We start from the raw sequence: 24649 nt of genomic DNA, 5'->3' as shown, positions 1-24649 counted from the left end.
GCCCATATGGGAGGGCGCCTCCGGTCTTGTCCAGGCAGTGAAAACGGCTTTTCAGGAGGCCGAATGTCTGCTCAATCACCCTCCTGCTCCGACCATGTGCCTCATTGTAGCGCATCTTGGCTGGTGTCACAGGGTTCCTGAGGGGTGTCAGCAACCACGGCATGTTGGGGTATCCGGAGTCACCTACACACAAAAAAATGAACAAGTAGCTGAGTTTTGTAGGAGTGCAGAATACAACATTGGCAAACACACACAATGATAAACAGTCAGTACACACCTATAAGCCAGGCACGCTAATCTGGCATCTGTGACATCAGCGTTGCAATGCGACTACTCCTCATTATGTAGGCATCGTGCGCAGAACCAGGGAACCCTGCACACACATGTGATACACATGTCTGCAAGACATACCACCAGAGCATTGATCGAGTGGAAATGTTTCCTGTTACGGTATGCCTGCTCATGTGCCTGTGGTGGTATCAGGGCCACATGTGTCCCATCAATAAATCGAATGACGTTCGGCATCCTCCCCAGTGTATAAAAGGCATCCTTTATTTCAGGGAGTTCAGCTGGGCTAGGGAACTTGATGTACAGGTCAAGGAAATGCAACATCCCCTCCAAGACATCTCGTAGCACATGACTAAACATAGTTTGTGACATCCCACCTGCTGTAGCCACAGTGTACTGGAAGGTACCAGTAGCAAAGAAGTGCAGGGCTTCCATCACCTTCACCTCTGGGGTCAGTGCTGTAGGGTATGTCCGGCCAGGTAGCAGATGTGGCGCCAACTGCTCCACCAACTCCTCAATCAGTGGCCTGGTGAAGTGGTACCGTTGGATGCAGTCACGTTCCTGCATGGTTTGAAGGTCTGGGAACGGTCGATGGACAGCTGGTGCCCTGCAGAACAGAGATGAACAAAGGAAGACTGTCGGTTCATCCACCCATGTGGCCATGACCAGGCTCAATATCACATGATACATCATGACATTACACAATGTACTGAGGTGTGTGCTGTTGGGCATGGACACATATGTCACCTACATGACCATCACCTCACATCTCAATTCTGTGGGCCCGATTCACAGAACTAACTTAAGATAAAATCCTAAACTTACTACCATTTTGGTATTCACAGAAGGCACTTTTTCATTTTGGTATTCACAGAAGGCACTTACTCATTTCGGTATTCACAGAAGTTAGGAGTCCTAACTTTAGGACTCCTAAATGCCTTCTGTGAATACCGAAAACCTTAAAATTAGGATTTTTCTCAGTTTAGTAGTAGTATAGTTAGGACTCCTAACTTTAGGACTCCTGAATGCCTTCTGTGAATACCGAAAGTCTTAAAATAAGGATTTTTCTCAATTTAGTAGTCCTAAAGTTAGGACTCCTAACTTTAGGACTCCTAAATGCCTTCTGTGACTCCCGAAAGCCTTAAAATTAGGATTGTTCTCAGTTTAGTAGTAGTATAGTTAGGACTCCTAACTTTAGGACTCCTAAATGCCTTCTGTGAATACTGAAAGTCTTAAAATAAGGATTTTTCTCAATTTAGTAGTCCTAAAGTTAGGACTCCTAACTTTAGGACTCCTAAATGCCTTCTGTGACTCCCGAAAGCCTTAAAATTAGTATTTTTCTCAGTTTAGTAGTAGTATATTTAGGACTCCTAACTTTAGGACTCCTAAATGCCTTTTGTGAATACCGAAAGTCTTAAAATAAGGATTTTTCTCAATTTAGTAGTCCTAAAGTTAGGACTCCTAACTTTAGGACTCCTAAATGCCTTCTGTGACTCCCGAAAGCCTTAAAATTAGGATTTTTCTCAGTTTAGTACAAGTATAGTTAGGACTCCTAACTTTAGGACTCCTAAATGCCTTCTGTGAATACTGAAAGTCTTAAAATAAGGATTTTTCTCAATTTAGTAGTCCTAAAGTTAGGACTCCTAACTTTAGGACTCCTAAATGCCTTCTGTGACTCCCGAAAGCCTTAAAATTAGTATTTTTCTCAGTTTAGTAGTAGTATATTTAGGACTCCTAACTTTAGGACTCCTAAATGCCTTTTGTGAATACCGAAAGTCTTAAAATAAGGATTTTTCTCAATTTAGTAGTCCTAAAGTTAGGACTCCTAACTTTAGGACTCCTAAATGCCTTCTGTGACTCCCGAAAGCCTTAAAATTAGGATTTTTCTCAGTTTAGTAGAAGTAAAGTTAGGAGTCCTAACTTTAGGACTCCTAAACTGAGAAAAATCCTAATTTTAAGACTTTCGGTATTCACAGAAGGCATTTAGGAGTCCTAAAGTTAGGACTCCTAACTTCTGTGAATACCGAAGTGAGTAAGTGTCTTCTGTGAATACCAAAATGAGTAAGTGCCTTCTGTGAATACGAAAATGGTAGTAAGTTTAGGATTTTGTCTTAAGTTAGTTCTGTGAATCGGGCCCCACATGTCCACATAAGTCCCATGTAGTGCAATGGCCAATCATTTGGTTGTGTCACCCGACCTCTGTACTGCTGTGACGTTACAAACACACACCACAGTGACAAGTGAGGCCTGATGTCTCCCAGGCATCACAGATCTTTGCCATGCAGATACCCAGGGTCCCTGTATTGCCACATCAACACTGGCATGGACATGGCGTATCACGTACACACCACAAGGCAAGCGTGAGTCCCACAGTTAGTGGCCACTGTTGTCCATGCAGGCCCTACTTGTACGTCTCTTAGACACACACACACCATCAAGGTTGCTGCATATACCACATGGATGTGGAGACTGTCTCCCATTGTGCACATTTGATCAGATACATCTGAGACACAACATGCACACAGACTGTGGGTGCACATCTGAATTGTGTCTACAGGTCTCACTGTGACGTACATGCCATCACCCCCAGGACTCAGGGTGTATGTGACATGTCCTAAACATATCCAACCTGCAACTGTGTCCGTGACTCATGCCCATTACTGTACATTTGCACATCACAGTGGTATTGTGCACAACACACAAAGGATTCTGCCCCCATGTACACATGCACAGGCTGGGAGTGGCTGAACAAAAGTGCCACCCAACAAACCAAATGTTGCCCCCCCCCAACACACAGGGAATGCAGCCTTACATGCCATGGGACACTGTGTGGCCAATGCTGTAGTGTGGTAGGTGTGCACAGGTGTCCCTGGCAAGTAATTGTGTGTTGAATCCATCAAATAGTCACATCAATGAGCTCCGATGCGGGTGTAAATGCGTACGCATTACACGGTTCATGACCGAGCCGTGCATACGCTTTGCCATTGACTGCAATGAGGTCTGACGCGGGTGACAATGCGTACGCATTGCACGGTTCATGACCGAGCTGTGCGTACGCTTTGCCATTGACTGCAATGAGGTCCGACGCGGGTGACAATGCGTACGCATTGCATGGTTCATGACCGAGCCGTGCGTACGCTTTGCCATTGACTGCAATGAGGTCCGACGCTGGTGACAATGCGTACGCATTGCACGGTTCATGACCGAGCCGTGCGTACGCTTTGCCATTGACTGCAATGAGGTCCGACGCGGGTGACAATGCGTACGCATTGCACGGTTCATGACGGAGCCGTGCGTACGCTTTGACATTGACTGCAATGAGGCCCGATGCCGGTGGCTATCATGCATGCGCGTCATGGTCCGAGATAGGCGTACACCTTGGCCATTGAATCGTATGGAGACGGGTGCATGTGTATTTTCAAAAATACGCATTGTACAGTCAGTTGACCGAGCCGGGCACACCCATTGGCTCTGGACTGTCATGGAGACGGATGCGGATTCAAAACTTGTACGAGTTGTGCGCTGGAAATTCAGTTGGATGCCTACAACAATGTTGCAATTCCTAGTGTTTCATGAAGGTGAATTTTTTAACGATGCGGAAGACGTGTACGAGTCTTACATTTCCATGGATTGGCCAGATTCATAGAATGCATCCGTGTTGGACCTATCACTGGGGACACATGGCACAGAGTCTGCCTCTGCAGCACAGATATAAGGCTGGCTGGCCCCCAGGGAGCTCACTTGCCTGCACTACATGCTACTGGACCACATCCCTGCTACCAATGCTGCTGTCTCTGCATCCTCTGGCTCCTGCTATGGCATGTACTCTGGAGAAGGCCCCAGCCTTCACTGAGGAGGAGAACCAGGCCCTGCTGGACGGGCTCCTTCCACAATATAGCAAGCTGTATGGGAAACCAGGGAAGCAAGTGAGTGTGCAGTCCACTACCTTCCTAATTGTGCATGTTGTCTGACTAGCAGTACTAGCAGTGTGTACACCAGTGGCAAGCATTCTCACTGACTACTTTCATCCCCAAAAGTGTGTAGGTACATGTAATGAACAGGTGTTCTTCTGCTAAAGTGCATTAGTGCAAGCTTAAACTTCCCAGGCATTGTTAACATGTCAGGCATGCAGGTTATTTGTCCTTTCCCATGGTTGCACTACCTGTGTAACTCATTTTCCTTTGTGATGATGACATGTATATCCTAATGTGTGCAGCACAAATATGGGGCATGTGTGTTAATGGACTTTGAACTTTGTCATCCTTACAGGTTGATGCCCACCAGAAGCAGGAGATATGGCTGACCATCGCCCGGGCAGTTCGTTCGGTGGGGGTCTACAAGCACCGGATCCGCAACTGCCAGAAGAGGTGGCAGGACTTTCGGGCTGGACCCGGAGGATCGCTAGAGTCCAGCTGAAGCTGTCACCTCCATGCAGGAGGGGCAGACACCGGACCCTGACCCCCCACATGCTCCGGATCCTGGCGGTGGTCTTCCCGGACCTGGATAGGCAGCGGAAGGCCAGACAGCAGCAAGGAGGGGGTAAGTCCATGCCTAATCTGTGTACTATGTCTGGCATGCTAATTGCAGTCTTTTGGCCTGGCCACACTTCCACATTATGTAGGTCTTGTAGTCCAATACTCAGGTCCCTCAATTTTGTGATACACCCTCCTCATCTGTTCCACAGGTGTGGCCCCTACAGTCTGTTGCTTGTGTCACCAGGGCACTGTGTCCCTGCAGTCAGCTATGCTTCAGCTTCCGGACAGCATCTGTTCCTGTGACTCTGTTGTGTGTTTCTTGGGTGGTTCATTTGTTTACCCAATGCCTGGGATCTGACATGTGATCTGTGTGTGCCCTTGATATGTGTTCCAATTGCTGGTCTGACTCGCCACATGTGACTGGTGTATTTCAAACAAAAAAACTAAAAAACAAACAAACAATGCAGAGGAGCATATAGAACCTGAATGATAGTTAAACTAAAGCCTAGCCAAGAAGTCCTCAAAAAGAGGACATAATCCCATCACCCACCGTGGTGGCATGCTTCATCATGTGGGATCTACTCTTAACCAAACCTGGTTTGATTAAGGAGCTACTACTCCCAGGCTGAATCTAAGGGAGGAGCTCGCGGATGTTTTAATCTACGCTGATGGAAAAAGATCTCCTAAAGATCAATGAAGGTAGCCTAGGTTAGGTGAGGCCCTATAGTGCAGTGTGAACCTAAGTGATGTAAAATTGACTACAGGACAAGGAAATACTTTAATGAAAATTTCCCTGTGCCAATATTAAAAGCAGAGTAGTAGCGCGTCTAACCAAATTAATGAACGCGCTTACAATAAACCAGGAAAAGGTCTACATGTTTCAGCCAAAAAAGATCAGTAAATTGTGATCAAGGCTTTCTTCAGGACCAAACAACAAAACTACTGCAACTGCGAACTAGTGCATAAGGCACTAACGTGAACAAGTGTCTAGATATGGTCAAATGGAACGATACGACCATCCTTGTACCGCAGGATCGATTCCAAAATTAGGCATCCTACCGGTTAAGAAGGTAAGTACCCGTATTAAATCGGGACTGGTCCTGCCGCTCCTGGTAGCAACTCAGGCCGCCGTAAGCATCCAGGAAGGAAGCTCGGGGAAGCGACGGAGAGAGCGCTGCCTCACACCCTGAGTTGCTACCAGGAGCGGCAGGCGCAGTTCCAGTGCCAATGGATGGCGATAAAATCTTAGCACCGGCGATAAAAAAACGCACGCTAAGCCGCGAAAAGTCGCACTAAGCCAATTATCTCCAAAATCAGCCCAACAATTGCCAACAGGCCTGCATTTTGCACGCAGCAAGTGGGAAAATGCACTATAAAAGGCCCCCAAGCAGGCCAAAAAATAAAAATAAAAAACAAAGGACACCAGCGAAGACATCAGAGACATGGAGGAAGCGGGGCCAAGCGCGGAGACCACAGCAAACCCCACAGCCAGCCAGGAGGAGCAGGGAGAGAGCCAGGGGAAGGCAAAGAGGAGGAGGAACCCCAGGTTCAGCCACCAGGAGAATCAGGTCCTGTATCGCCTGGTGGCTGAACACCAGCAGGAGCTCTTTATCCGGAGGACAGTGCCATTGTCCAGGAAGAAACAGATCTGGAAGGAGATCACAGCAAAGGTCAATGCTGTGGGAGAGAGGAAGAGGAGGACCGTGGAGGAGGTAAAGAAGCGCTGGAACGACAGCAAAAAGAACACTAAGGAGAAGATGGCCACCAACCGGAGGGCAGCCATGGCCACTGGAGGTGGAAGCCCTGGGCCCATGCTGGAGCTGGATGAGCAGGAGGAAATGGTGGCGCAAGTCATCACCGAGGAGACGGTGGTGGGAGTGCCGGGTTGGGACACTGCTGCAGGTGACCAGACACAACCACAGGGTGAGTACAAACTATGGACTGGGTGGACGGGGGTGGATGGCCACAATAAAACACATGTACAATAAATGTACAATAAGTAGCATTGCATACCCACAATTACTGTGGTTCAGGTCCCAGATAGCCCTGTGCATGGTGGCATGGACACACATCAACTGATCCAACATACACATTGCTAGACACACTTTGACGGACACACTGACATTGAAAGGTGCACTGAAACGTCAGAAAAACACAGTCCAGGTACATCATCAGACCACAAAATAAGTGCCACATCACATACCAAAATACCACATCACATAGAGACGCAGCATGCTGCCAAAATGCACCCCTTGCACCCTCACAATCCATATCCAAATCTTCTCCACAAGGCTGCAACTCACATGTGCCAAAATGAGTATGCAGTGTGAATGTGACTGATCACGTGCACGAGTAAGCATGCCAACAGCAAGACCAGCACACCTGCAAAATAGCACATGTGGCTGACTTGTGTGCAAGGATGTGCGTGGCCAACAAGGGTCACTTTGAGGGCCACACACAACCTTGCACACGAGCCAGACACATGTGCAATGTTGTAGGTGTGCTGAGCCTGTCGCTGGCATGCTTACTCGTGCAGGTGACCAGTCACATTCACACTGCATACTCATTTTGGCACATGGAAGCTGTGGCCTTCTGAAGATGATTTGGATAAGTGTGGTGAAGAGGCAAGGGGGACATTGTGACAACTTCATGCCTGTACTACAAAAATGCCCCCTTGCCTCTACATGCTATGCAGCACTGTATACAGCAAGATGAAAAAGTAATGAGTGACTCTGCATACCGACAACACATGCGATGTCACAGCAAAAATACGGATTATGGGGTATATTACCAACGATGGCGTTAAAATAATAGCCGCTTGGGCGGCAGAAAACTGCCACTAAAGTGGCAATAATGGGCGTGATAATATGCCCTGGAAAATTCCAATAGAAGCCCATGTTCACACCAGAACATGGACTTCTATTGGAATTCCCCAGGGCATATTATCAAGCCCATTATCGCCGCTTAAGCGGCGGTTTTCTGCCGCTCAAGTGCCGATAATTTGTAATGCTGTCCCTCATAATAAGAAGTGTGCCCTTCATTGCAAAATGTGATGCAGGGTGCACCATGAAATCCATTCAGTCATCCAAAGTCAACTTACCTGCATTCACACATATCCCTGTCCATAATACCCTCCACCCTCCCCCGCCCCACGTCAACGCATGGCATGTACTATTTTCTCTTGCAAATTAAAAAACTCTATATGTCAGCGAAAGCTAGATCTTCAAATCTAGCAATCGCACCAACCTAGGGACATATTATCAAGATCACCGTTAAAATTATCACTGCCTTAGCGGCAGGAAACTGCCACTAAAGTGGCGGTAATGGGCTTGATAATCTGCCCTTGTGAATTCCCATAGAAGCCCATGTTCACACCAGAACATGGACTTCTATTGGAATTCCCCAGGGCATATTATCAAGCCCATTATCGCCGCTTAAGCGGCGGTTTTCTGCCGCTCAAGTGCCGATAATTTGTAATGCCGTCCCTGATAATAAGTCGTGTGCCCTTCATTGCAAAATGTGATGCAGGGTGCACCTTAAAATCCATTCAGTCATCCAAAGTCAACTTACCTGCATTCACACATATCCCTGTCCATAATACCCACCACCCTCCCCCGCCCCACGTCAACGCATGGCATGTACTATTTTCTCTTGCAAATTAAAAAACTCTATATGTCTGCGAAAGCTAGATCTTCAAATCTAGCAATCGCACCAACCTAGGGACATATTATCAAGATCAGCGTTAAAATTATCACTGCCTTAGCGGCAGGAAACTACCACTAAAGTGGCGGTAATGGGCTTGATAATATGCCCTTGTGAATTCCCATAGAAGCCCATGTTCACACCAGAACATGGACTTCTATGGGAACTCACAAGGGCATATCATCAAGCCCAATACCGCCGCTTTAGTGGCAGTTACCTGCCGCTAAAGCAGCAATAATTCTAACGCTGATCTTGATAATATGGCCCCTAGTCCCTCTCCCCTCACTATGATGTTCAATTTTCTGAGCATAGGATCCTTGGTTTGTTACTATGACATGTCTCCTTTACTACCTTTAATATAACACAATATACAGGCTGCCGCTTTAGATTCACCCATCATGCATGTCTACAGTGGTGTCGAATGGTTACATCTATGGGCTATAAAGGCCCTACCCTGGTACCAGCTCACCTGGCTCAGTGTTGACATCGCCCTCGCTGTCTTCGTCCACCAATGGTCCAAAGAAATGGTCCCATGCCCTAGCCGCCTCAAGTGATCCCTTGCTCACCGTACCCTTGACCAGTAGTAGCCTAACTATCCCATCACACTCTGCCCATTTGGTGAACTCGCACTCCCATTGATCTAAACTCGTGGCCCCACTTGCCTTCCAGTGCATCGTAATATCCTCATGGCCACTAATAATCCCCTATCCATAAACTTGCGGCAAGCCCACTTTGAGCCGTCTGTGGGAAGCAATGTAGTATACAAGCCCCCTACAACAGATCTACCTCCCTGTCTGTCAACACCTTCAATAGTGTCATCACTACGGTCCAATAAGTAGCCCAAAGTGGTCACCCCCAAATCATGTGAGGGAAGTTTGAATCCTCTCCCTGAACCCTTGTGCATTCGTATGAGTCAGTGTAGAAACATGCATTGACTTTTTGCCGGTGTGAGGTAAGGCGATGTAAAACATTAAAAATATGCCTTTGGAAGCGGGTGTGCCTGGTGCACCTCCTTGCTTACTCTACAATCTCAGCACAAGCCCTTTCCGGTATCTCTCTCCCTACATCTACCTCCCATTTCAATTAAGTATGTCCAAAGGGGGCAGCTCCACGAGACCCATGCGCATGTACAGGCATGTGACTGCCTTAAACTTTACAGCTGCTGTCAATATGTATTGGCACCCTGAAGAAAGCTCAGGTCCTGCTTGGTCCCCTTTACAATGCGCACGAATATCCGCTGTGATCGCTGCATGGAGTATGTAGTCCCCCCCTTCTAAAATCAAAGTGCTCATGCAGAGTCTAGAAGGTCAGCGCCTGGTATGATGCACAAAACCGCCCACCACTGCCACACGCACTCCACATGTGAGACCAAATCTGTGGGTAATGGGTGTGGACACAGTCTGCTCAGACAGCAACAACAATTGATATACATGCTGCACCATACTCTGAAAGGGTAATCCAAAAGAAGTGCAGGAAGCAAGATTAAACATGACATACGCAATGCACACAACACAAATCACAAGGAGCCAAAGCAACTTAGAGGCACATGTGTCCTACACAGTGCAGCTTTGTAGAAAAAACACGGTGTATATAATCAAGGACGTTCTTAAAATTATCGCCACTTCAGCAGCATGAAACTGCCACCAAAGCGGTGATAATGTGCCTGATAACATGCTGCAGAGAATTCCATTCAAAGCCCATGTTCACACCAGAACATGTGCTTCTCCTGGAATTCTATGCGGCATATTTTCCAGAACATCTTTGCCGCTTGTAGCGGAAGTTTCCTGCCGCTAAAGCGCCGATAACACCATTGCTGTCCATGATAACATGCCCACAAGTAGGCTCCCATTGCTAATGTGCCAAAAGTGGGCACTCATCACACATTACTAATAGCACACTAAACACATGCACATGTGCAAGCCCCTGCAAATTGCAACTCCTTGAGCCACACTAATAAGGCATGTGATAGGGCATGATGGATAGCATGCCTGCAGGACAAAGAGATTCACATGGTGCAGGACACCTCACTGATGTTGCGAAGTGTGGAACACATCCTCAAGGGAGCATGTCACACCCTGTCACAACCTTATGTACACACAACCCCTGATGTGAACAAGAGACTTGATGACCTACTATGCACAAGTGTCACAACTCTGACAAGGACACACAATCCACACAGATTTCCACATGTCTGCATTGTCCATATACAGAAGTCAAAGGCCCATTTCATGAAAGGGACAAGGGGCATCTAAACAAAGGCAGGAGGTGCCACCATCACACAATGCAGAGTACACACATACTAATCTGAGTACATCAACATTGCCTAATAGGTGTTGCGGACTGCATTAGTCACATAACACAAACCAGGACACAACAGGTAGCATTTGTGTGTAGAGACTGGCAAGACACTTTTCTCACCTAGGCAACTTGTGATATTACAACGTACAAGTACACCCTCACATCCGTGATGTCTCTGAAATAATCAACATCCAGAAACTGCATATTGTACAAAATATCTATAATGTACAGTCTCCCTCAGTCTGATTGTTAAGTCAAATAATGCATGCCCATACATGGATTCCACTGTTAAACTGTATCTCCCATGAACATTTCAGAGGGAACGACAACACCTCCTGGACAGCAGGACGACCCACTCCGCCATGATGACTTGTCGGAAACACCCCCCATAAATGTGGACGAGTTTCAGCGTCTCCTCAATTCCTTCAACACACCAACTCCAGTAGCAGGGATACCCAGCAGCATTGCGCCCAGCCCACCCCCTGCACAAACCACCCAGCAGCAAGCACCTCCCACCACAGCTGCCTCCCAGGACCCAGGCAACCCATATGCGGCCTTTCAAACCATGGTGCTTGAGGTCCAACGGGAGACACAGGACTTTGTGCGGGTGGGCTTGGAGAGCCGGGCAGCCAAATTTGCGGAGCTCAGTGGGTGTCCGAATCGCCTCGACAACAACATGCAGAGGATGTCAGACATCCACACACCCCTCAATAACATCCAACGCACCCTGGATGACATTGCTGGGGTCCTGATCCGGAGAGCGGACACTCTGTCCCGGCAGGATAGCTCCAGTAGTGTCTGTGCTGCATTATCCCGACTGTCAGGGATAATGGAGGCCAGGGAGCGGAGGGAGCTCGAACAGATGGCTGCCACGGCTCAACACCAGCATAATCTGGAACGGACATGGCAGACCATGCTCCTCCATATGACATCTTTACCTCCCCACGGTCTTGTGACAACATCTGCTGCTTGCGCATCTACATCCTCAGCTCCGCACCCTGATGTGTCTGTGTCTCACAGTGCTGCTCCCACCATACCACCACCCACATGTGAGACACATGACACATCATCAGACGAATCTGAGGATGAAACTGCCACCATGGTAATGCGCAAGTCCAGCCGGCAGTGATGTACAATGGCCTGTCGGATTGTTCATACCATCATTTCACTGACCTTCCTCTCCCACTGTCTGCCGATGTCCACCAACACACAGCTTGGACCCACACATTGACCTACAGCAAATCTCCTTTTGTTCATTGACAATGGCACTGCAAAATCCGCCTCTGGAGTCACCAGAGTAGGCCATAAACCATAAGTGCTAATCTATCAGACAAGCAAGGTCATCGTGCTCACATCTAAGGTATCTGGCCTCAATCCATCCTGCAGAGTGACAGGTCAGGACCATAGTTACACATACAATGATTACTCCAGTGATGGCATGAGTTGCACACAATGGGGCACGCCCCACTCCCCCGCATCAGTCATGATATAAGTGCAAGCAGAAATCTAAAATTAACAAGATTTATTCAACAATTATATATATAAAACAACCCTACACTAATCTATGTCCCTAACTCTAGCCCTAAACTAACTACAATTATCTATTCTAACTAAAGCTATCTTACCTAACTATTTACAAACACAGAAAATGGATAAATACATCAAACCCCCACCCAAAGATAAATGAAACCTATCCCCAAATCTATAACATTCAATAAGTAAAAAAGTCTAAAGCTAATCCTAACTAAGGCTACACTAAAACTATGCTAAATAACACACACAACTATGACATTACACAACATAATACTAAAAGAGGGACAGTGTGGGAAGGGAGAAGAGGTGGGGGGTGAGAACAGGGGCAGTCTTCATGGCAGTCCAAGTTGCGTCCGGATCTCATGTATCTGCCGGTTGAGGTAGAGAAATTCACGGCGAATGTCTTGGAGGATATTGCTGTTGTCCTGGACCATCCGTATCAGTTGGGACAGTCCAGGATCCATGGGGGCAGGTGCGGGTGCTGGTGCTGATGCTGGTGCTGGTGCCGGTGCTGGTGGAGGTGGCCGCGCATTGTGGCCTGGCACCGGCGCGGGTGTGGCGGCAGGGGGATTGACAGGTTGGGAGCCCACACTGACACCTGATGTTGCTGGTCTGTTGCCGCTGCCAGTCATGACGCATTCTGGCAGTGACTTCCAGGCCCCTGCCTTCTTCTCGGCCCGGTACCTCCTTGCCATCATTCTAAATCCCTTATGTACCTTACGCACGTGGAGGTACCGGCCCTTGGCGACCTGGAATCGGTGCTGTTCCTCAGGTTTCATGTTGTCTGAGAGAAAAAACATCTATGTCAGTTTTCTGTCCCCTACACTATGTAACCGTCCAACATGAGATCTGTATCACAAGCTAAAAACAACATGCGAGGCAACACATCCGCTTCACCCTGTTAAGTCAAGGACTGACCTGTTAAACTCAATGTCTACGCATGATTCAATCAATCAATCAATCAATCAATCAATCAATCTACTTATAAAGCGCACTACTTACCCGTGAGGGTCTCAAGGCACTGAGGGGAGGGGGTGCCGCTACTGCTCGAAGAGCCAGGTCTTGAGGAGTCTTCTGAAGGTGAGCAGGTCTTGGGTCTGCCGCAGGTAGGTAGGGAGGGTGTTCCAGGTCTTGGTAGCGAGAAAGGAGAAGGCTCTGCCGCCGGAGGTTGCTCGTTGGATGCGGGGGACAGCGGCAAAGGCGAGGCTGGTGGAGCGCAGCTGGCGGGTAGGGGTGTAGAAGCTAAGTCTGCTGTTAAGGTAGGCTGATCCGGTGTTGTGGAGTGCTTTGTGAGCATGGGTGAGGAGCTCAAAGGTGATCCTCTTGTCGACGGGGAGCCAGTGTAGGTCTCTCAGGTGGGGAGTGATGTGGCTGCGGCGGGGGATGTTGAGGATCAGTCGGGCAAAGGCGTTTTGAATGCGTTGTAGTCGTCTCAGGTGATTGGTGATTCAATAACTACATGCTGTTGAGACTGACATGACAGTGCATGGCATGGTACTTGCACTGACACAACTGAAAGCTAAGGACACGCTATAAACATAGCACCATTAGACAACCGGGCTGTGGGTGACCTGTACAATTGACTTCATTCGGGAGGCATAACCCCTACGAGCAGAGCACAAACCTCTCCCATCCTGTGACAGACAGCTGCATCAAAAGTACAATGCACATGTGCAGCCATGTGTGTCCTCCAGGAACTGTGTGCAGTACATCAAGTCAGTGCCAAGACAGGCAAGGGTGTATGTGTGCAGGTGTGACTAACTACCTATTGTAGTCTCACACTACATGCACAATAACAGGCCTGGGACTGCCCTACTCACACTTGTAATCATGCTGCATCATGCCGCACACATGGAAACATGTTTGGGGTATGAATGCTGACTTAGGCACTTACTCACTCCACCATTACTATGCAATTGGTGATAGTCATCCACTGCGAGGGGGATACATCATTGACCCACAACTGCCAGTCATGCATGTGTTGTAACCCCCAATCTCACTCCATAGTAGAGATGAACACGCATGCATCAACTACGCAAACTGTTACAATAGATTACACATTGTAATGGCACCCTGGGGTCATGAGGGTTGTGTAATTGTTATGGCTAATGCGTACACACAGATATTGTTTCCACAGGCTGGATTTGCCAATCTATGTGACATCAAATGACGCATAGCTAATGCATGCGTACGAAATGTGTGTTGAGTGATGTCACCAATTGTGTCAGATGAGTTGGTACACATGATTCTGATTCCAGCATGGAATGTCCACACGGACATAGCCTGTCAACACCATTGCAGTGCACAAATATCAAATTTCAATTGACGTACACATCTATGGAATGTGTTTGTGTAACACGCCATTTACAAAATCGGATCTGAGCAACACCCTGCCACTTCTGCTTCTGTGCTATGCAGCATACCTTAGGTATCACTGTGCCAAGATGTCTGACCTTGTACGGACATAAGAGCACTGCCTCATTGTGCACAATGCTACACCCACTGCACGCCCCTTGGACGATGTCTACCGCATGTAAGTGTGCCATCTTGACTAGGCTGAGCATGTGAACATGGCAGTAAATGCTAGTGGCGTATTGACAGCACAACTGCAGTGTAAATGCCTAGTTGGCAGCATTAGTTGCTCAGAAATAGCCACATACATTGACATGTGTATCAATGACTGTTGATGGACAAAGTCACAACTCTGAATGAGATGCATTGTACCCCTTTAAACTACCATATTTGACACAGATCGGAAAGACTGAATACCTCTGCACATCATAGGCAATTGACATGCGACACACACCCATACTGCTAATCAACAACGTGTTGCATTTGGCACAGACATTCATGACCATGCAACATGCCAATATTTCTTGTCACTACTCACCAGTGGCCTGTGGGTCCCAGAAACGGTCAGTGTCCCCCTGGGTGATAGGTTGGCATACACCTGTGAGAGGACAAACGCAAATAGGTGTTGTTAGTAAACCCCAGCAAACGTGGCATATTCACAATGTGAATTGTTACAGTGACAGACAATGCTACATCCCTGTGGTGTTGACTTCATGTTGGCCACATGACTGGGCCTACTTTGAATGGCATCCACACACGAACATGTGGTAGCAGAGGCTGCACAGGCAAAACATCACTGCTGGCCGAGCTGCACATATGAGTTGTGTCACGCAATATCAAGGCACCTCATCCACATGGAGCGCAAAACAAAACCGTTTTACTCATCATCCTTGACCGATCGCTGCGGCATTCAGCACTGTCTCACAAAGCCCACCAATATGCAGACTCCACAACAAAGGGATCCAAGACAAGGCCCTCAACTGAATCTGCTCCTTCCTCAACGTACATACGGTGTGGGTTAGACACCCTTCTGTTGTCTTGGAGCCTACAACAACCAGCCGTGGAGTCCCCCAGAGATCCTCATTCAGCCCTATAATCTTTCACATCTACATGTCTCCACATGCCACAATTGGGATTAGCTATGGGCTCAACATTGTATCATAGGCATACGACTGGCAACTCCTCCTCGACACATCCAACTCACATAACTCCAGCAAACACACGTATTGCGAAGCCATGGCAGAGCTTGCTAGATGAATGTCAAAGAGCTGCATACAAGTGAGCAACAACAAAAGATAAGTAACCATCATGCTCCAAAACCTCCACGCATGGAATTACACAGGGTCCTCACACGGCATGGGGAACCCACAACCCAACACGGCCAAGGCACGCAACATGTAATCCATCATGGACTCCGGTGTCCAAGATAATTGCAAGATCTATCCGGTCTCATCATCGTGCTTCCACACACTCTGCCTCCTATGTCAGACACTCAAATGACTCCTACCCAAACACACATAGACACTCACTCATGCCCTGTGCAATAGCTCACCCTACTACGGCACCACAGTCCATGACAGAATTTTCATGAACCACATCCGCAAGCTGTAGGACATCTCAAATGCAACCACAGGACTGATCCTCACACTGCCAGGACCCTGTCACACCTCCCACCACCTGCGCACACTCCACTGTCCCCACATCAAAGCTAGAGTCACATTCAAGATGTGCACCCAGGCTCACACAGCCATCCACAACACTGGGAGAAAATACCTTAACGTACAACTCTCTTTCCATGGCACATCAAAAGACCCGACGATCCAACCAGCTGGCATATGCCATGTACCCCCGCCCCAGAGAGACCAGATTGTGAGTCTGCTCCTTTTCCTACCTTGCAGATATGGCCTGTGGCAACCTTCTGCTACACCTCTAACAGGCAACGTTGCTCCCCATCTCCAAGCACTGACTCTGAACACTGCTCTTCAACAGACACACCCCTTGGTATACTTCAACATGCAAACACCGCCACGCCCCTGCAACCCTTCCTGCTGAGTATACGCTCACATTAAGCATGTGTATTTTGGGATGTTTAACACCGGGGATCTCCATTCCTATGTGGTATTTCCAGTGGCAAACGTAATCTATGCGGTCATTGCAACGCCAATCGTCACTCCACCTTGCACTGCATGGCGCACATCAATAATGGGTATTTAGATTGACTATCCCAACACCTTCCGTACTGTTGCACACACTGTAGTGGGAAGAGTGAGTCATGCAAATACAAGCTCAAGGCCATCTTGCGCAAGTATTTTTGGTAAGTCGCATTGCATTAACCACGTTGTTACAGAGTCACGGTCTTGGGACAGCATTAAGACATCATATCTTCTTCTCACACACGTCATTCATATATGTACGTAACATTAGTCGTGGACAACAAGGGAATTGGTACTTACCACCCTGGAGGCATGACTCCGGTGTAGTCAAGCAGGTCTGCCTCCCGCGCCAGCATGTCCTGCCAGCGGTGCTTCCACTGGCGCACGGTCCTGTTGACCTTGAAGCAGCGGAGAATCTGCACCCGCACATGCTCCAACCGCAACTTCCGCACAGCCACGCCATAGCTCTGGAGGATACGTCCTCCCCTCTCCAGCATCAGAGGCAGGTAGCACCGCACCAGCCACAGGAAGCCCCCCAATGCCCCTCTGACATCCGCCCTGACCTTCCCACTGCCAGCATCTCCACACACCCCAGTTCTCACCCCAGACTTCCAAAAGAAAACCCAATAATGACAATAAAGAAAAATAATCCACAACAAACACAACAAGACTGAGGACAGAAGACAGTAGACAGTAAAAAGTAAATAAAATGTGAAATAATTCAAAAATACACGTTAGACAGGACACAGCAACATAGCAACAATCCAAAATCCACTCTCCACCAGCACAATCCACAAAACACCTCCTCACTCAGCCAAATCAACCACAATGTGCTCAAAAGAGAAAGTGAAAGTGAATGCCACACACAAGGAGACAGGAAGCAGGCATACATCACTTCCTGTGTGTTAGAGGCATTTTTTGTAAACAAAGTGACAAGAATCTGCACGCTAAGGGGCCGCTAATGTACTCAGGCTGATACTGTAATGTGTATGCGTCCAGTTTTATGAAATGCGATCAGAATCTGCACGCTAAGGGGCAGCTAATGTCATCAGGCTGAATACATGCGATCAGAATCTGCACGCTAAGGGCCCGCTAATGTCCATAGGTCTACTGTAATGTGTATGCGTCCAGTTTTATGAAATGCGATCAGAATCTGCACGCTAAGGGGCAGCTAATGTCATCAGGCTGAATACATGTGATCAGAATCTGCACGCTAAGGGCCCGCTAATGTCCATAGGCTTACTGTAATGTGTATGCGGCATGTATCATAGTTTGCAATGGGTTTCTTCACGCTAAGAGGCTGGTACTGGCCTGATGCTGATACAGTATTGGGAAGTGTGTCCAGCCATGTCCTTTTAAATGCGCGGGGGACATATCATCGTGTTTGAGATAAGAATCTCACGGCCCGGCAGTTTTATAGCAATGATGGACATTCAGGCCAAAACTCTGGTCACAGCACAATGATACAATGTGAAGATAGGTTTGCACAATGAAGGCAGACTCCATTTTAGGGTTACATATTTTTATAGGAAGGCAGGCTAATGTGGCAAACCCAGCTTGCTGACTACATCCGGATGCCGGCCGTGCAAGCATTGTGAGCATTTACACATCGTTTAAGCCGCAACCTGGAGGCCGGACGCATACCGGAAGAGCGAACAAGCCACTAAGAGCGTCTTCCATTTTCCAAAGAATAACCATGTAAAACAGACAAGTGAAACAATCAAGAACAAGGGAGAAAAGACATCCCTCTCCCAATAACCCTCCCACAACCCCAACTGCTGCACTGGTTGCAGCCTACTTAGATGATAGTAAGCATACACAATATGTGTGGAAGGGAGCCCCCTCGTCACTCCACTGGGTGTGCGGCGGAGGATGATTGCCTCATCAGTGGAATGCGTCAGACCTGCAAGTACTTTGGGCATGTGACTTCCCTCATATCTCTGGACAATGAAATCATGAAGGGTCAACACGGAGTTGCAAAATCTCTTACCCTTCCCTCTGCACCCCGAGACAGACGCACCAGAGCTAATAGGTTCCTTAGACGTAGTAACCAGGACAGGAACCCTGGAACTGCCACTGTACCCCACTGTGTTAGGATAACCGGCCTGTCCGCCAGCAACGCTGGGACTATTTGCCTACCCCTGAGGGATGTTAGTGGGAAGGCCTTCGGATGTGAGAGGCCAAGGAGAGTGTACTCCGGGCATTGCAATGTCGCACGTTGTATCTATGTTATCTAAGGACTCACCCCAATATCTCTACAATTTTGGACAATGCCAGAGTAAGTGCACGAGGGTACCAGTCATCCAGCATCCCCGAGAGCAGCGATCTGGCTTGCTTTTATCCCAGACATGTAGTTGCACAGGTGTGAAACATCAATGGGAGCAAACCTTGAAGGGGGTTCCAGCCCCCGCTACACTGTGCGCAGTGTGGTGTGCACACTACAGGATACGTTCCCATTCCTTGGATGAAATTGGCCTCACCAGCTACATTTCGCACAAAACCTGCACTTTTGTGCACTGACCACTCAGACTGGTGGAAAGCATTTTGTACAGCTCAGATATGAGGGAATGTTTGTCTTCCTTACGCGCTAACCACTTCGCATATGACGTAACCAACGTCGAGTCCCGTGACCCAGTGTGTTATTTGGCATTATGAATACACAACAGCAGCGGGAAAATCATAATCCTGTATGGGCCGCAGATTTGGCACAAGCCCTTTTAGATCATGCTCTTGCAGCCCTGTTTTTGCCAGCAATGGAATATCGCTGATTCCTGATCCGGGGGCAAGTCCGGGTTATACACGCTGTAGTTCGTTGGTGAGGGGAAAGAGTCCCACCCCTTCCATACTGCCACCATGCCCAAGACCTTGTGGGTGGGTGCCCTATCGGCAAAGAGTACAAGCCCCAGGGCCAGTGCTTATGGGCTAGCCACATTTAGATCCAGATGTTTTTGCCCGCCACAGACTATTCCATTCAACTATATATCAAAGGAATGTGGCTTGTTAGTAGCCACCAATGAGGGGCAATCCCAGGCAACCTTGCATTTTCGTCCGTGTAAGCTGCACAAGTGAGAGGCAAGTCCGCTTGCCCTCCCTGACAGACTTATTAATGAGGGCTTGCAATTGTGTGAGTGCACGGGGGTGGGACACCATGTGTCCAAATTGACATACATAGGAAATGCGTGGAAGACTCTACATTTTCCCTCCCGCTATGCATCAAAACCATGTGAGGCTCAGTTTTGAGCAGGCGTCCAGCGCCTTAGCCATCTCATCCAACAGTGTTGAATATTTGAGCTTCGCTGTACAGGCAAGAGTCGGAGCACGTTGTAGGCCCAGGTACTGTGTATCCCTCTGCACCCAACAGAATGGGAATTGTTGTTCCCTGGCCAACACTTCCTCAGGGCTATACACAGACTACCTTTTATGTTCCAAGACAGTGGACACCCAAAATGGCATGTGACATTACTCATCCCCACATCTTTTGGTAATTTCACAGACATTCATTCAAAAAAGAGATGTGAATTGTAAGGGTACTACTCCCCTGGGGTGGTCTGTAGGTGATGAGTATGTGTGCAGATCAATCCGACAATAAGGGTGGGCATGATGTGCCCTACTCACACATGAGGCTCCCAAGTCGCTGTGGGGGAGTCGGAGTGCAGCTCCGCCTCAGCCAAATAGCCATGTCTTTTCGTTCCGCATGCAAGCATGCTGGGTGTGAAATTGTTGGAAGCTGACTTTCATCTCGTCCATGGCTTTGCTGGCGGCGTAGGTGGCTGCTCTTTTTCTGCCTTGTGATTTTCCAATCCCGGTCGAGTCTGCAAGGGCAAGGTTGTCAGAGCAGCAGTTCCTCTTGGGGATGTTGAGGTTGACTCTCTCGTGGATGTCTTTGTGGCTGATGATGTGTAGTGAATTGTAGGTGTGTGTGAGTAGTTTGTGGCTTACTTTCTCCTTGTCCGTGCTACATTGGATGTTCTGTATGTGTTGCCTCTTGTGTTTGGGACGTGGGTTTCTGAAGACAGGTGTGTCTGCAGCTTTCAGGCTGTGTTAGAACTTGTGTAGTGGCGTTTTGTATCTCCCTGCGTAGATTTTGTTGCAGTAGTCCAGTCTGCTGGGGATGAGTGTGTTTATGACAATTTTAATGCATCCTGGGGTTATCCATTGTGATGGATTTGGTTAGATCTGTAGACAGCTGTAGCATGCAATGGAGGAGATCTGGCTGGGCAGGATGATGGTGGATTTGGGATGATACCAAACTTGCGTGCATGGTCTGTCAGTGAGGGCGGGCTCACAAGGGCAGACAACCACCAGAGGTTGTCCCATGCGGATGTGGATGGACCGGAGATGAGTAGGTCAGTCTTCTCACAGTTGATCTTTATGCAGAGGTGTGTCATCCAATCTGCTAGTTCCGACATTCATTCTTGGGAGCTGGCTTTTGTGTCTTCTGCGTTATTCGTGAGGGGGATGATGAGCTGTGTGTTGTCTGTGTGGGATGATATACTTACCCCATGCTGTCTAGCAATGGCAGTGAGTGGGGACATGTGCATATAGCAAAACGTGTGCCTTAGTGACGCTCCATGTGGTACTCAAGCAAGCAATCAATCAATCAAATACGTTTTCAAGCGCACTACACAACCCGCAAGGGTTTCAAGGCGCTGAGGGTGGGGAGAGGGGGGGATGCTGTTGCTACTGGTCACACAGCCAGGTCTTGAGTCATCTCCTGAAGGTTAGAAGGTCTTCGGTTTGTCGTAGGTTGAAGGGGAGGGTCCTCCAGGTCTTGGCGGCGCGGTGGGAGAAGGATCCGCCTCCGGCTGTGGTTCTATGGATGCGTGGGACGGTAGCCAGGGAGAGGTCTGTGGAGCGGAGTTTCCTGTTGGGTACCTAGAAGGAGAGTCGACTGTTGAGATAGTCCGGTCTTGTGTAGTGCCTTGTGTGCGTGGATCCGGAGTTTGAAGGAGATTCTTTTATCGACGGGGAGCCAGTGCAGGTTCCTCAGGTGGGGGGTGATTTGTATGCGGTGCAGTATGGCGAGGATCAGGCGTGCAGAGGCATTCTGGATTCTTTGCAGTCTGTTGATGAGCTTGGTGATGGCTCTGGCGTAGAGTGCGTTTCTGTAGTCGAGTCTGCTGCTGACGAGGGCCTGAGTGACTGTTTTCCTTGTGTCTGTTGGGATCCATCTGTAGATCTTGTTGAGCATACAGAGGGTGTTGAAGCAGGTGGAGGAGACTCCGCAGTTGTTGCCTGTGGTTTAGGAGATTGGGGTGGGTGATGGTCCTTTGGCTTATTGCAGGGAAGACGGAGTGGATCCAGATGAGGGCTGTTCCTCGTATCCCCTTGTGGTGATGTCTGGCATCTGGGGTGTGGTGTGTGAGAGGGTGTTTGAGGCTGCATAGAGGTGTAGTAGGATGTGTTGTCCACAATGTGACGACAGGTCAAGTGACATGCATATTTAAGCATTGTCAGCATGGTGTACGTTCTTGCTGCTGTGCTTGATACCCAAACAAGACTGGGAGTGGTCCATGATGGAGTTCTCTTCAATGTAGCCAGTCATCTGGGTGTTTATGTGTCTCTCAGTGACTTTGTCCACCACGGGTTGCAGGGAAATGGTCAGATAGTTCATCTTGTCTGTTGGGTCATACTGACAATGAGCCGATTTGTTCAATGTAGAGACCGGTCTTGACGGTCTTCATGAAGGTGTCCAGAGATGGTGTGCATATGAGCTCTGCTGGTGGCTCATTCAATGTCTTGGATGCATGCAGAGATATATTTTCAGAATTGGCACCATTTCACACCCACTTTTCATATTTGCCCCCAATTTAGGACCCATATTTCCAATTTGAGCTCCAATTTCACACCCATTTTTCTGCTTCAACCCACAGTTCACACCCACTTCTCAGATTTGAGCCCCATTCCACACCCACTTCTCAGATTTGAGCAACATTCCACACCCAATTTTCTGATTTGTCCCCCTTTTCACAGCCTTAGCAGTGAAATTTAACACCGAATTAACCATAAAATTCATTATCTGGCACTTACAAACCCATACATTTCAATTTTTAATAATAAGTACACCCTGTGAATCATGATTTACATGCTATTTGACACAACCATTGATGAATTGTGTCCCAGAACTTACTCCTTTTAAAGTCAAGTTGTGCACGATTGACACACTATTGAATCTCTGTGATGATGAAACATACACACCAGGATTTTAGTTTTGGACTCTTACTTGCAATTATTGTACAATGGTAACATTTCATAGTGATATACTCATGCAGGAAAGTAACTTGCAGACAGGGTATGTGTGTTGAGTTTGTTTATTGTCACAAACAGTTCTTGAGGTAATTTTCCATATACATGTGTTTGTTTTTGTCAGTCACAATGTGATGTGCTCAAGTGAAGTAATTGTTTATTATCCTGTCCCTTCGGGCAATTCCAGCAGCAGTGGCTGTGGTGTGTGGGCCACCTCGTTGATCTTCGTCATCATCCTGGTCATCGCCCGGTGCTGCAGGCTCTTGGATCCAGGGGGCATTTGTGCGGACACAAATGTTGTGCAATACACAACATGCTAGTATGATTTTGTTGACCATTTCTGGGCTGTACAGCAGTTTGCCACCTGTAATATCCAGGCAACGGAAACGTGACTTGAGCACGCCAAATGTACGCTCCACGATACCACGTGTGCGTCAATGTGCAGCATTGTACTGCCTCTGTGCCTGGGTGGTGGGGTTTCGTATTGGTGTCATCATCCATGGGCAGAGAGCATATCCTTGATCACCTATGAGATGTAAAGGGGAGATGGGTACATGATTCATTAGGCATACTATGTTGGCAGTGTTGACATTTTTTTCTATTGTTATTTTTGCTATTTTTAGACTTAGGTTAGACATGTGTTGCTTCTGGCTATTTAGCAGCATCAATGCTGAGTACATTGCCTCAATGTTGATCCTCCAACTATGCTTTTTGCTGGTGTTTGCTGCATGGTTGCATAAGTGTCACTACAAGTGTACAAAATGGGAATGATACCTGCACAAAAACCACAGACACCAACAGGCAGCCTGGCTCTCCTAACATCTAGCCATGGCACTGATCCACACTCCTTGCAGTCACCGCCATGTGAATGTTCAAATGGCATAGGCCACACATGACACAGCTAACATTCAGACATGCATCTCATGCTGATGGCAGACCTGTGACACCACACAAGCCATGCAATTGCATGTCCAGAGCTAAAACGGAGGAACAGACCTCAGCCACCTCACCTGCAGGGCCCACTGGGGACAGTGAAGGTTTGCACACACAATCAACAATAACTTGTGACACAACGTAAACTTACTGGCCTGCGTCATCTGTCACTAGCAGATAAGACTCACATGACACAACTTCTCAAAATCCTTTTCACTATGTGGTTTATTCGACAAGATTAGACTGTCCACACACTTCACCACGCTGATGCACATAGCATGGCTCACCTTTGCACACTTCTTAGCATTTGTAATGGATTAGAATTTGACAGATCAATTTCAACACACAAGTAGTGACCGAATACACATCCACTTACTCATCGGGCAACCACATGACACACCATATAACAGGGTTGAGAATGAGAAATATGTGTGGCAGAGTGAGAGAGGAGATGTTACTAGGCACCATCAACAGCAGCACCAACAACACTGCACTCAACACCCATGGCACTGTATGGTGGTTTCATGACACATTTTCTGGCCTATCCATGCACATTTGCCACACTCTGCACTTCCTACAATCAAAGTGCATTGTTACAACCTTGTTCACGACAAACCTCAGAATTGACACACTGATTGTACATGTGTGAGTACTTGTGAAATGTTGGGT

The sequence above is a fragment of the Triturus cristatus genome, chromosome 6 (assembly GCF_964204655.1).
Source record: "Triturus cristatus chromosome 6, aTriCri1.1, whole genome shotgun sequence".
Lineage (NCBI taxonomy): Eukaryota > Metazoa > Chordata > Amphibia > Caudata > Salamandridae > Triturus > Triturus cristatus.
This window is presented reverse-complemented; position numbering follows the sequence as displayed.